Raw genomic sequence first — 12,374 nt, forward strand, 5'->3', positions numbered from 1 at the left:
TAGTGTTAGGATTGCTTGTTTAAACAAAAAATAAGTAAAAATAACTCTGTCGCAGCGTCAACTGATCCTTCTGGCGTTCTGTCTTATTCACATATTCTGTCTTATTCACAAATTATATCCCACTCAGGCATGGTTTGGAACACTCTCAGAAATAAAACTCTCACTTTTGATGATTCAGAAATGCTTAGGATGTATCTCGTCAATTTCGAGACTCATTTTGTCACGAAATCACGTGATTTGTGACGAAACGTGAACTCTCGAATATGTGACAGAAATTTTTCCTCAAAACGAAATCTCATCGTAGAGTAGTGCGGGAGATAGGCATCTAGAATGAATAGTAGACAATCGAAAATAAAGCGACGAAACAGTCCGATTTACCTGTTTTATGCTCAAATAGTGTGCTTCGTACCAAGAAGATCTCGAGTTCAAATCCCGCTTCAGGCATGGGTGTTATTCATTTCCTTTCTATCTATCCTTTTTGTGCTGTTTAGAAGACGTCGATCCACCTACATGGTACCCACAATAAGGACATTATTCGAAAAGTTAGATACACTTCTATTACTTTTATCACTTAGGATTTACTAGCTTTTTTTAAAAAATTTTAAATTAGAAGGATGAAATGTGTTTCCTTGTTTTTGACGAAATTAGTCTTCTCAAAAAAGTGACGATAGTTATTGATGAAAATTATGCTCGGAGCATTTGCCAGGAAACGATTTCGTCAAAAACAAAGAAAGTTTCGGGAAATTTGAGTGTATATTTTTTACGATAAAGATCTGTTGAGATTCATGAACATTATACATAATTACTGTTCTAAAACATAAGAGATAGCTGATGCAATTAATATTAATAAGCTATAGAACGGGTTTAACAATTTATAACCGTTACCTGCTTCTTCTTAAAGCATATCCAAACTTTCATTAGGAAACATATTTTTTAAATATAACAAAATGTATTAAAATAGAGCAATTTTTATCAACAAAAATAGAACTGTTATTAGAAAAAGTCTTTTTCAAAAGAATTGTTCATAAAAACCAAAGCAAGCCATTCAGCACAAAACTTGAAATAAAAGAAATCTAATATTTTCATTGACTTAATGTTTTATTATGAATCCTTAAAAGTGAAAAAAAAAATTCCTTTGACGGAAAGAAATATTTTCAATTTTTTTCTTACCTTTTCCATTTCGAATATTTTCTGTTGAAAGGTCTCTTCAACCATTGAATCGAAATTGAAGAGCTGAAACAGCACAATTCTGACAGTTTATATCAATATTCGCCAAGCATCTCTTTTTTTTGTTAAGAGGAGGTATGCTTTAAACAAAATATTTGGTATATATTTCATAAGCTGCATGAAAGATTTTGACGGAATTTAAATTGCAATTTAAGCTCTCCTGATACATTTGATGTTTTAGATAAGGAATCAGATACATGTAAGTAAATATTTTCTAAAAACATTTAAAAATTTTAAAAGAAAAATGTCGACTGTATTTTAATTATAATTAAAATACTCTACGACTACTTAAGGGGTCTTTCTATTGGAGAATAAGTTTTGGAGCGAACATTTTGTAAGGAAGTGATATAAAATTGCTTCAAAANTATATATATATATATTACATGGAAAATTATAAAGACTTATGAAAAGAGAAGAGAAATTATTAAAATAAAATATTTTTCAAAATTTATTTGAAAAAAGTATTAAAAAGCCGGAAAACAAGAATTTGTTTTATATTGTGTTGAAATATTTTTTCCCGACTTTTTAATAATATATGTATTTTTTTAAAATAAATAAAAAAAATTTCAACTATTTTTAAAAATACTTAATTTTAATATTTTTTGATTTTTTTATTTTCACTAGTCTTTATTATTTTCTATGCTTACTCTATATTTTTAACTTAATTTATGAGTTCTTTATACTTGAAGCTTATGCCTAGTAAATCAAACTTATTAATTCTCTTAATTTTCTTCTTTTTTCTCTCTTTTCCTTTATGTATATATATACTTCTAGGGGAAGTGGCAGGGCATATCATAAGGATTAAGAATGGCATAGGAAGGCTTGACTGCAAATGTGGAAATGAGGCTCATACCATTCATGAACTGTTTCTTAGTGTTACTGAGCTTCATTTGTCAATCTAAATTATATTGATTTCGTGTTTTTTAATGATTAATATTGAAAATGGCATTTAAATTTGTTCCGTATTAGATTTTTCATAATAATTTTAAGTTTTGGCGACTAATTTGATAAGCTCGTCAAAACTTTAAATTAAGATAAAAGTCTAATAATGAATTAATTTAAATGCCTTTTTCAACTATATTTATTAGAAGAGATGAAATCAAGATAATATAGATAAATAAAAATATCTGTTCAAAGATACATCTAGAAACAGTTTATAATAGGTAAGCATACCTGGAGAAGTACAATGAAATTATCGATTGTGAGTTCCTGTTCAATTCTTAATCCTAATGATGCGCCCTACCTGCGAAGTTTCACTATCACGATTCTTTAAAAAGCTTTGTATACTTTCCTTATAGAAAATGCTACGTTTAGCAAAATGAAAATTCGTATGTACAATCGATGGCATCGAACTTCCATCGATGACATGAAGGAAACCATTACCATTTGATGACATGCAGGACCAAATCATAACAATAATAAAGTTTTTCATAGATTTTCGCTCTTCACTATCAAATTACACTGTCTTAGTTTCCTCACTTCATATAATTTGTAAACACTGATCATTTGTCAGAGTAATGTAATCCTTTACAAACTGTAGTCTTTTCTTGAGCTGCTATTATTTGAAGTAAAGTTTTTTTTCCTGAAATTCTATCTCCTATTCCAACATCTGTTAATCTTTCCCAATTGTTCTGGAATAGACAGAGCAGTATCATTCAGATCACTTCTGATGGCGCCGTTGACGACATTTCTCCATCTTGGTGACATAGTCTTTTTTTTCCTTCTGTCATCAGCAGATGTGATGTACCTTTTTCAGCCATTCCTGCTTTGCTTTTTATTGAATTCGTCTCCTGACATCGTAAAAAATACTTTCAGATCCCAGATGTAGTCAGTGAATCATCCACCTGTATTGCAATTTCAATAACGGAATGACCACTTTCTCGTAACGCAATAATCTTACATATCTTTCAAAGTGTCCATTCTATTTTTTTACTTAATGTTATTGTTTTTTTTTTACTATATGTAAAAAATTTTTACAACAATTTCTACTTGCAGTCTGATTGCATAAAAATTGTCCTCTTTTTACAAAATGAATCACAACAATGACTTATTCCAACTATAAAAATGATGTTAGCTTCTACTGAGAGTTACTAATATCTGATTGGTTCCCTGGATTGGACAAGATAGTTAGACAATACTTTCATAACTCTGTTTACGTAGCATAAACCCTTTCATAACATGGTTCATTACACTCGAGATTAAAGTTAGATTAAAGTACGATTATATTTTGCAAATAATCGATTTTTTTTGTATTAAAATCTGTACTGAATTCTTTTAAAAATGATAATCTTTTATTATGAAATAAGCTTGAATTCTGTGAAACGTAGCAACGCAGCGCCCATTAACTGTGTATTAGCGCTCCCGTACCACTGGTCCTTGGTTCGATCCTCGGGGCAGGCAAGATTGACTCAGTCTTTCATTCCTTCAGTGGATCAATAAAATGAGTACCAAGCATGCTTGGGGACTAAACACTGGGGGTTCCGTGTTCTGTTGAAGACCGGAACATCTGCTCTTGCACCCCAGAGCACAAGGGTGAAAAAACTGAGATAGGCACAGTAGGCATTGGCCCTCTATGGGCTATCGCGCCACTGAGTTTAGAATTTAGAAATGCAACGTTTTCTTATAAGCAAGTTAAAACATTAAAATTTCCTAATGTGTCCAAAATTTTGGATACATTTGGAACCTACACTCCCACTTATTTTTAGATTCTTGAAAAATAGTCTTGTTATTTCATCGTTTATCCTATAAGTCAGGTTTTAGTAAGTTATTTTATAAAAAGATAAAACAATTGGAGAATTTTGAAAATATGTACAAATGGGAGGATGGACATTGTTAAATTACCTCTTCAAATAGCAAAATTTAATAGATTATAAATTCTCATCATCAAAATTATATGTATCATTATAAATTATAATCAAAAAGAGGAGTTTTAAAATTTCTTGAAATTTGCTATGCTTCCTTACAAGTGTGATAAAATGAGGCCTTTGTTTCCCTTTTTTTAAAAGTATAAATTTGTATGTATCTTATCTAAAAGAAAACAATTAGTAAATTCAATTTAAAAATTTAATTTAAATTCGAATATATGTAGGGAAAGGAATTTTAATGAATTAAAATTATGCACAAATTAGTAAAAATTAATTAATATCAATTATCGATTTAATTGAAATTGAAATTTCGATAGTATTAAATAGTGTTAGAAATGTTTGAGTGAGTAGAACCATTTCCATGCTCTTTAGCACCACCTTACGCTCTAAAAAGATATGGATCAAATTACGGTAAAAATTACCGGCATTCAGGGTACCAGTAATTTTTACCGTAAAATCCATTTTTACAGTAAACAATGAAATCAAACACATACGCAATTTTTAGTCATCTTTACTGTGAAATCACCGAATCACTGCAATAAAAAAAATTCTGTAAAAATTACTGTAAAAAGGATTTCACAGTAAAATTGATTTTACTGTTTCCAGTACACTTTTTTCATTAATCAATCCGGAATTTTTTCTGTGTAACACAATGCTAAGATGAATAATATTCCTCTTTAACCATCTGAAGCTTGACTATGTGATAACTTGAACGAAAACATGATGCAATTTAGCAACTTTTTTTAAGTTATAACCGATTTGTCAAAAAAAAGTAGTTTTGTAATGGTTAAATATGGTACCAAGTTTTCTGAGAATGAATCTATTGATATATTTAAAAAACTATAATGAAATAGAAAACAAAATATGTATGCCAAAAGACTTAAGAAGCAATTTTTAACCCTGTCAAAATTAATCAGAAAAATCAATCAAAAGCTCATTGTAAGATCAAATTAGCATTTTTTAGTACTTTACTTTTTAGATATGTTGTTAGAATATATCTATATATGATAAGCTTTTATCTTTCCTTAACATATAATATTTTAGCACATCTTGAATAGCAAAAACTGAAAAGATAAAGAAAATCGATTAGATGTAATCAAATGAAAAATCCAGTTTTGTTCCAAATAATTTGTGATTTTATTTTTCAGTTTTTTCCCGAAATATCCGCGACAAAGTTTTTTTTTGTCGCTTTAGTAACTTCAAAATACTTTGATACGCTTGACTTATTTAAGAAGAATTTGAAATTTTCCCATTGTACTTTTATAGTATCTTTATGTAGAATATGAAAACGTTACAATTTTTCTTTGTGCGATAAAAATGTCAGTTTTTTAACGACAGAAATAAATAAAACAGACATTCGAATTTTTACTAAAATAAAAGTGTTGAATGTTCTCGGTTAAAGTACGATGTTTTGCAATGCTCATTTTTCCTGGAGTAATAAATTAAATCGATACGTCACTATTAATTTTTTGATAGTTTTCTTCATTGTCTTGTAGACTTTCTGTACACAATGTAATTTCAGAAGGTATGATATTACAAAAAATGTATTTTGTGGTATTTTGAGATTTTAAAAACTGTTTTGAATGTGTGGGTTTTGTGATAAATGTTCTATTCTTCATTCCTAGTTTTTAAGGTTTTGAAAAGAAATAAATAATAAAATCATAATGCTCTAAATTTTTGACACTGTAGATTTGCGTATAAGCACATCATATCTTAAAATACTCATTTCTAAACATTTCGATTTAATTATACTAAACATATAGATTTAATTGAAATTGAAATTTTGATAGTTTTAGATAGTGTTAAAAAAGTTTGAGTGAGTTGAATCACATCCATACTCCTTATCACCACCTTACACTCTAAAAAGATATGGATCAAATTACGGTAAAAATTACCGGCATTCAGGGTACCAGTACTTTTTACCGTAAAATCCACCTTTATAGTAAACAATAAAATCAAACACATACGTAATTTTTAGTCACCTTTACTGTAAAATCACCGAATCACTGAAATAAAAAAAAATTATGTAAAAATTACTGTAAAAAGGATTTTACAGTAAAATTGATTTTACTGTTTAAAGTACACTTTTTTTATACATCGATCCGGAATTTTTTCTGTGTAACACAATGCTGAGATAAATAATATTCTTCTTTAACCAACTGAAGATTGACTATGTGATAACTTGAACGAAAACATGATGCAATTTAACAACTTTTTTTAGGTTATAACCGATTTGTCAAAAAAAGTAGTTTTGTAATTATTAAATATTGTACCACTTTTAAGGTGAAATTTTAAAGATAGCTTACAAAACCTCACACACAATTAACACCCAGAAAAATTTATGTTGTAAATAAAAAATACTCAAAGCCAGTACTTTCCGATTCATTTTCTTTACTTGCTTTCATTTCTCCATTTCCTTTCATTTTCTTTACTTTTCAATTTGTTTGAATGATTCTTTTCAAATTTGTAACCATTTCCCGTGCTTAACATTAAAACTAAGGGAAAGAAAAATAATAAAACTGAATTGAAAAATAACGTAAACTCAAGTTTCTGTTCCAAATATCAAGTTTCTTTTCGATTAATCATGCTAGTCAGAAGCTATCTAGATGTATATACACTCCTTCCATATCTTACAGGCAATGAAAAGGATTTTTTTTGGTAAAAGTAGAGTGTACTTCATGAATCCTTTGATGACTGCGTCTGAGATAGAATTTTATTTTTTGGAGTAGAAAAAAAAGGGTTTTGAGATGGAATAGTTCAGAATGAATTCCAAAACTTTCTAAGAAATTTCATTATTCGGTAAAACATCCATTGTTATTTCCTAAATTCTATCAAAGTTAAGAGTATTTGATCCTGGTATTCTGTTGCTGAATTATGGTTTCTTGTATTGCTTATTTTATTGTGAGAATGACAGCAGGGCTTCTTTATGAAGCAGGTGGAATGAAGCATTATCATGTTGGTGAAGTGCTGTATTTTAATGATAAGGGCTGAATCTTTGCAATTTATAGGTTGAAGTAATGTCTAAACATATAAATTGTATGCAGCAAAATAAAAAACATATAAAATTCTGGGCAAGGACAAAATCACACGAAAATCGGCTAGCTGTTTTTAATCCATCGGCGATTTAGCAATTGATCGAAATTGGGTGAATGTTTCTCCCTATAATACATTATTTCTCCATCTTATCTTTAGCCCTGCTATCTTATAACATGGGAAAACTGGTTTTGCTATGCGGAAAAGACTGCAGGTTAAAATAAGTCTTTTTACTTGCAGACCGGTCAGGGTGCTAAGAGATAAGTTTGGGAGGAACTCTAGGAGCAGTGAATATCATTATTTCTTGAAGACACAAGCTGCATAGAGAGGTAGTAAGGCTATGCAGGCCGTATAGAAATGCAGATATTATTAACCTCATTAAACTAAACTGAATCAAATTTGCTGGACACATCGGCCAATGAAGTTCATCTATTTTAGTATCCGGATTCTTTGATTTTAAACCGAATGGAATTCAAACTAGAGACACGCACAGATTAAGGTCAATGAACTTCATTAATGAGGATTTAAAAGCACTGAGAGCGAGTGTAAAAAACTGGAACACTCTAGCGTGGAGAAGAGCAAAATGGCCTTCGCTTACAAAGGAAATCTGGATGCAAAGAGTCAATAAAGACGATAAAAATTCTTATTTTTTTCATAACTTCCTGTAGTTCATATAAAGTTCTGTAGTTTCGTACCGTAACTCTTGTGAAAGAAGTTATTCCGCTTTAAATAGGGGAAACATTCATACCAGAAAACACTCTAGATGAACTCTGAAGTGCCTAGGTGATAGTGTGACCCGAATTCTAGAATAAACAGAATGCTTCATAAGAATGCTCCATATTTCATACAAATAGAATTTTTGTCAAAACTTAAGTTAAAAAAGCAGTGTTAAGGGTACTACATAATTAATGTTAGAATTTTCATTTCACAATTAAGGTAAATTAAGAGGTAGCAGTTTAAGCATTCGATTATCCGCAAAGTTTACGGTTAGAAGCACTCTTTTACCTTTTCGGTTTAGAAACCGTTTACAACTAGTATGGTTAAAATATCGTAAGTACAAAACTATACTGTCTTGTAGCCATTTCACCTAGCATAGTTTCAAAACAACAAAAATGAAATTTAACTAGATATAGGAGTCAGGTTATGTTAGGCTTTTTGTACGGTATGCTATACGGTTTTGTAGCCATTTCACCAAGTATGACTTCAAAACCATGAAAAGAAAATTTATCTGGATATTGGTTACTGGATAGGTAATGTTAGACTTTTCATTTGGTAATGAAAATTGGAGTAAGGATGTGGTTGAGTTGTGTTTTGTTAAATGGACAGTGAAATGTGGCTTAAATAGTTTATCTGGTGGCAATCATGAGCGACTAGACTTTATGTGTTAAGCAGCTGTCATCCATGCGTGAAGGTGAGTTTCGTATTCTAATAGTCTAGATCACCGACTCGGGATTGCAGAACTCTGGAAACTCTCTATGTATTGAAGAAAGGGAAGAAATATTGTTGTGTCAAAGCTGGAATTCAAATTTAGCAGTTCATGAGATTAACAGGAACCTTCTAGCTGCAAGAAACAAAGTTTTTCAGAGAAAGGATCTAATGATTTGGCTTCATATGAAGGGCAAAACGTTTTGGTTGTCCAAAAGTGTTAGGTGTAAACAGTCAATAAGTAACTTTTCTCATACTTAATTGTTTGAATACCATCTTTTTTTATGGTTATTTGACTGTTTTGTTTGAATATGGTAAAATAACAATTAAATAAATTGTTATTTAGCCTTTTTTTATGATGACAATGAATATTAAAATGTTTAAAATTACCGGTTCAAAGATTTTCAAAACTTATGTAAGCATTTAAAGGAATAAATATTTAAATTTTTTTACTTTTAATGGCAAATTATATGTTACTTGTAATTCTTATATAAGGCAGGCAAAAGTTAGATTTATCTCAAAAAATTTCTCAAAAATAATTAAAGCGAATTTAAAATTTTTTTTTCAAAAATATATTACTGTTTGCTTTTTTTTGCTGGAAAAAGAAAGATAACCAAGGAATATAATTAACACATAATTTTTTGGACTGCCCTAAAATATTGAATGCATACTCATGTAAGACTAGCTGCTTTTTGAGATTAGTTCGTCCCCCTTACGAACTTGCAAACCCATGACTCTTCACTACCCCAAATCATAAGTGACAGAGTCTAAATTCATATCTATATTTAAAAAAAATGTGCAGCATGCATGATGCTTCAAAAATCTGATTTAAATAAACAAAACATAGTTTAAGATATTTTTTCTTGGAAAATATCAGGAAAAAACATAAACTATTATTTAAGTTAATACTTGATCTAACTACACAGAAAAATTAATTTGCTAATAGTTTCAAAAGTTTGAAGTAGACAACAGCTGAATCACTATTGACTATTTCATCTTTTACAATTGGGTACTTGTTCTTCAAGAAGAAGGAAATCACAGATACCCAAACATGTGACCTATGATGTCAGCGCCAGCTGATCGTTTATAAGCAAGTTTCGTTTATAAGCAAGTTATACCAAGTTTCTCCACAATGTTAATTGACGTGAAATTAATTAAACTAAGAGCAGTATCAAACATAGAATTTTTTGAAATATAATTCTTTCTCATCAGCGTCTATTACTTAACTTAAATTTATTATTTGTTTACATATTTCATTGTAACTGTGATATATTTTTGTTTTGTGTACCTTGCAACTTCGATGCATAATTAGTTTTTTTTATGTCCTACATGGCTTCGTGACTGGCATCGTGCTAAGTAGGAAATATATAGCGAAAGAATTGAAATCTTTGCAAAAGAATTTTTATGAAAGAATATAAAATGAGTCACTTAAGAGAATTGATACCTGACTGGCTTGGCTTACTCGATATAGAATGGAAAGAACAGTTGCTGACGTAAAAAAAATGCCACGTTTCAACAACCAATCAAGATTGAGATACCCACACTACGTCACTTGCAGATATCCCATTCATAACTATTGATTACCTTCTCGCATCTAATTCAATTCATCTTCGCTAATCTAAAGGTTTACACTATCTTGTGTTGCCACTAAATATTTCATATCACCTACTTTACAAAAAAATATGACAAGAAATGTTAATAATAACATAACTTCGAACAAAAATGAAAACAAGAAAACTTATATTTTAGATGCATGTAAGTTTTAAATTGAAAAATCTCTATAGCATGTGTTATATACTAACATATTTTTAAAAGGCAACCATGGATCAGTAGAATCTTAAAACAGATCCAACGCATTAACATGCGACTGAAGTGTTGCCAACTGAGACAGAGAAATTTTAGTGCCACATGAGACAAATATGTAGATGACGCGCAGTCTATATGAGCTTTCATACAATGCGTGAAAGAGTTTTCTTTCTACCAAAGAGTGTAAAAACCTTAGTAGAAGCTAAGCCACTATTCTTAAGTTCTTATGAGCTGTCTGCTCCAAGTAGGTTTTTCCGCCAAAAAATTACTTTGGATAGAGAAAATGCATTCGTGTGATAGTAGAAGAAGCAGTTTTTTATTCGCGATGTTTTCCTCGCCTGTATCAATAGATAACTTTCTTGTATAACAAATCATTCTTGGTGGCTATTCTTCTGGATCAACGAGGACAATTCTGGTAGTGTTTTATTATCAGTGTTTTGTTTCACTTACTTTCTCAGAGATAATTCTTTTACTTGGTTGTAGATAATACTGTTAGCAAGGAAAAATTATAAAATTTTTCAAATAAATTTCAATAAAATTATAACAAAATTATAATAACTACAATAAATGTTTCGAAAAAAATAATATACAATATATATGAAATTTTTCGCTGTACCTTTTGCATTTCTTTTTTGTAACTAGAATTTTTTTTTTAAGTTCAAATAATTCAAGAAACTTATTACTGTCGTCCCCCTTTAATTGCATATCGGATAATCGAATAACCCGCTGATACGAATAAAATTTAATGGAACCGAATCATTTTATATGAAACTAATTTTAAATTTCCTCGTTCAAACGGATATTTGTTGCTTCCAGTCCTCGTTTAATTGCATAAAGAGGTACTGAAATGAAAAAATCTGTTTATTTTTAACAAATGTTTCATTAACTAGAATGAAATTTTCAGTTAAGAAGATAAGAATACAATATGTGGTCACTTCTATAGGATCTTCCTGTTCCTTCATTGCTCTGAAGAGGTGTTAGGAATAAAGTTTAAGAATTAATGAAATCTTGATAACAATTATACATTGGAGTGTAAGAAGGCGATTTTATACCTCTTTGACTCACTTCACTTACACATAATATAGAATGTAAAAAGGTACAGAGTAATTTGCTTTCCAGTGAAGGCTTATGGTTCCCTCCTGGTGTGCTATTAGTTTCGATAATAAAGTTTCAAAAACCTACACTGTTAGAAATTTCTCGGAAAAAATGGTTAAATAACAATTCATTGAATGGTTATTTTACCATATTTGATCAAAACAGTCAAATTACCGTAAATAAAACGGTAAAAAAACTGTTAAGTTTGAGAAAAACTGTTTATTGACTGCGTTCACCTAATACGGTTAAACAACCAGAATTTTATCTCACCAATTAGAACCACCTAATGAGGCTACTTAGTTCTATGCAACTGCGTACATATCATAGCCGATCGGGCTTATCTGGCAATGTCATGACCGGCAGAACTGGAGATCCAGTCCTAGTTCTGACACCACAATATTTCTTCAATTTCCTTCACCACATGGAGAATTTGCAGTGTCCGGCACTCTGTAATTACCATTACCTTATGAAAAACTGAACTCCTATGCCTAGTTAGATAAAAAAAAAAATTTTTTGCGTTTTTGAAAAATGCTAGTTGTAAATGGTTAAAAAAACCGTGTAGTTTTATATTCATCGTTTTATAACCATACTTTTTGTAAATGGTTTCAAAACCATAAAGGAAAATAATGTTTTTTTACCGTAAACTTTACGGTTAATCGAATGGACACAGACAGCTGCCAGTTATTTTACCATAATTATAGAACGAAAATTTTAACAGTGTAACATACTAGTTTGCAGTATGCTTTTCTCTGAAGTTGAATAATCATTGCTTTACTCCAGCTAATACAAGATGAGAATGAAGACGAATGATTTGAAATAATCGAAAAAGAAAACCAATATTTTGGAAAAAATAAATTTCAAAAATCCCAAATTGAAATAGTTTAAAAAAAAAATTCTTAAAGTATTCGAAATGAATGCGCAAGG

General features: G+C 30.0%; 1 protein-coding gene across 3 annotated transcripts in view; it reads left to right on the plus strand.

The window, feature by feature from the left end:
- LOC107449127 (cell adhesion molecule 1) overlaps positions 1 to 12,374 on the plus strand; it is a 73,804-nt gene that overhangs the window by 4,853 nt on the left and 56,577 nt on the right. Inside the window, exon 1 of one of the 3 annotated variants that reach the window (XM_043055345.2) lies at positions 8,402 to 8,535. The exons of the other annotated variants lie outside the window; for them this stretch is intronic. The gene's annotated coding sequence lies outside the window, so the exon portion shown is untranslated. Of the gene's footprint in view, positions 1 to 8,401; positions 8,536 to 12,374 lie in introns of those variants that run through there. 3 annotated transcript variants of the gene reach the window in all.

Source organism: Parasteatoda tepidariorum, chromosome 5 (genome assembly GCF_043381705.1).
Source record: "Parasteatoda tepidariorum isolate YZ-2023 chromosome 5, CAS_Ptep_4.0, whole genome shotgun sequence".
Lineage (NCBI taxonomy): Eukaryota > Metazoa > Arthropoda > Arachnida > Araneae > Theridiidae > Parasteatoda > Parasteatoda tepidariorum.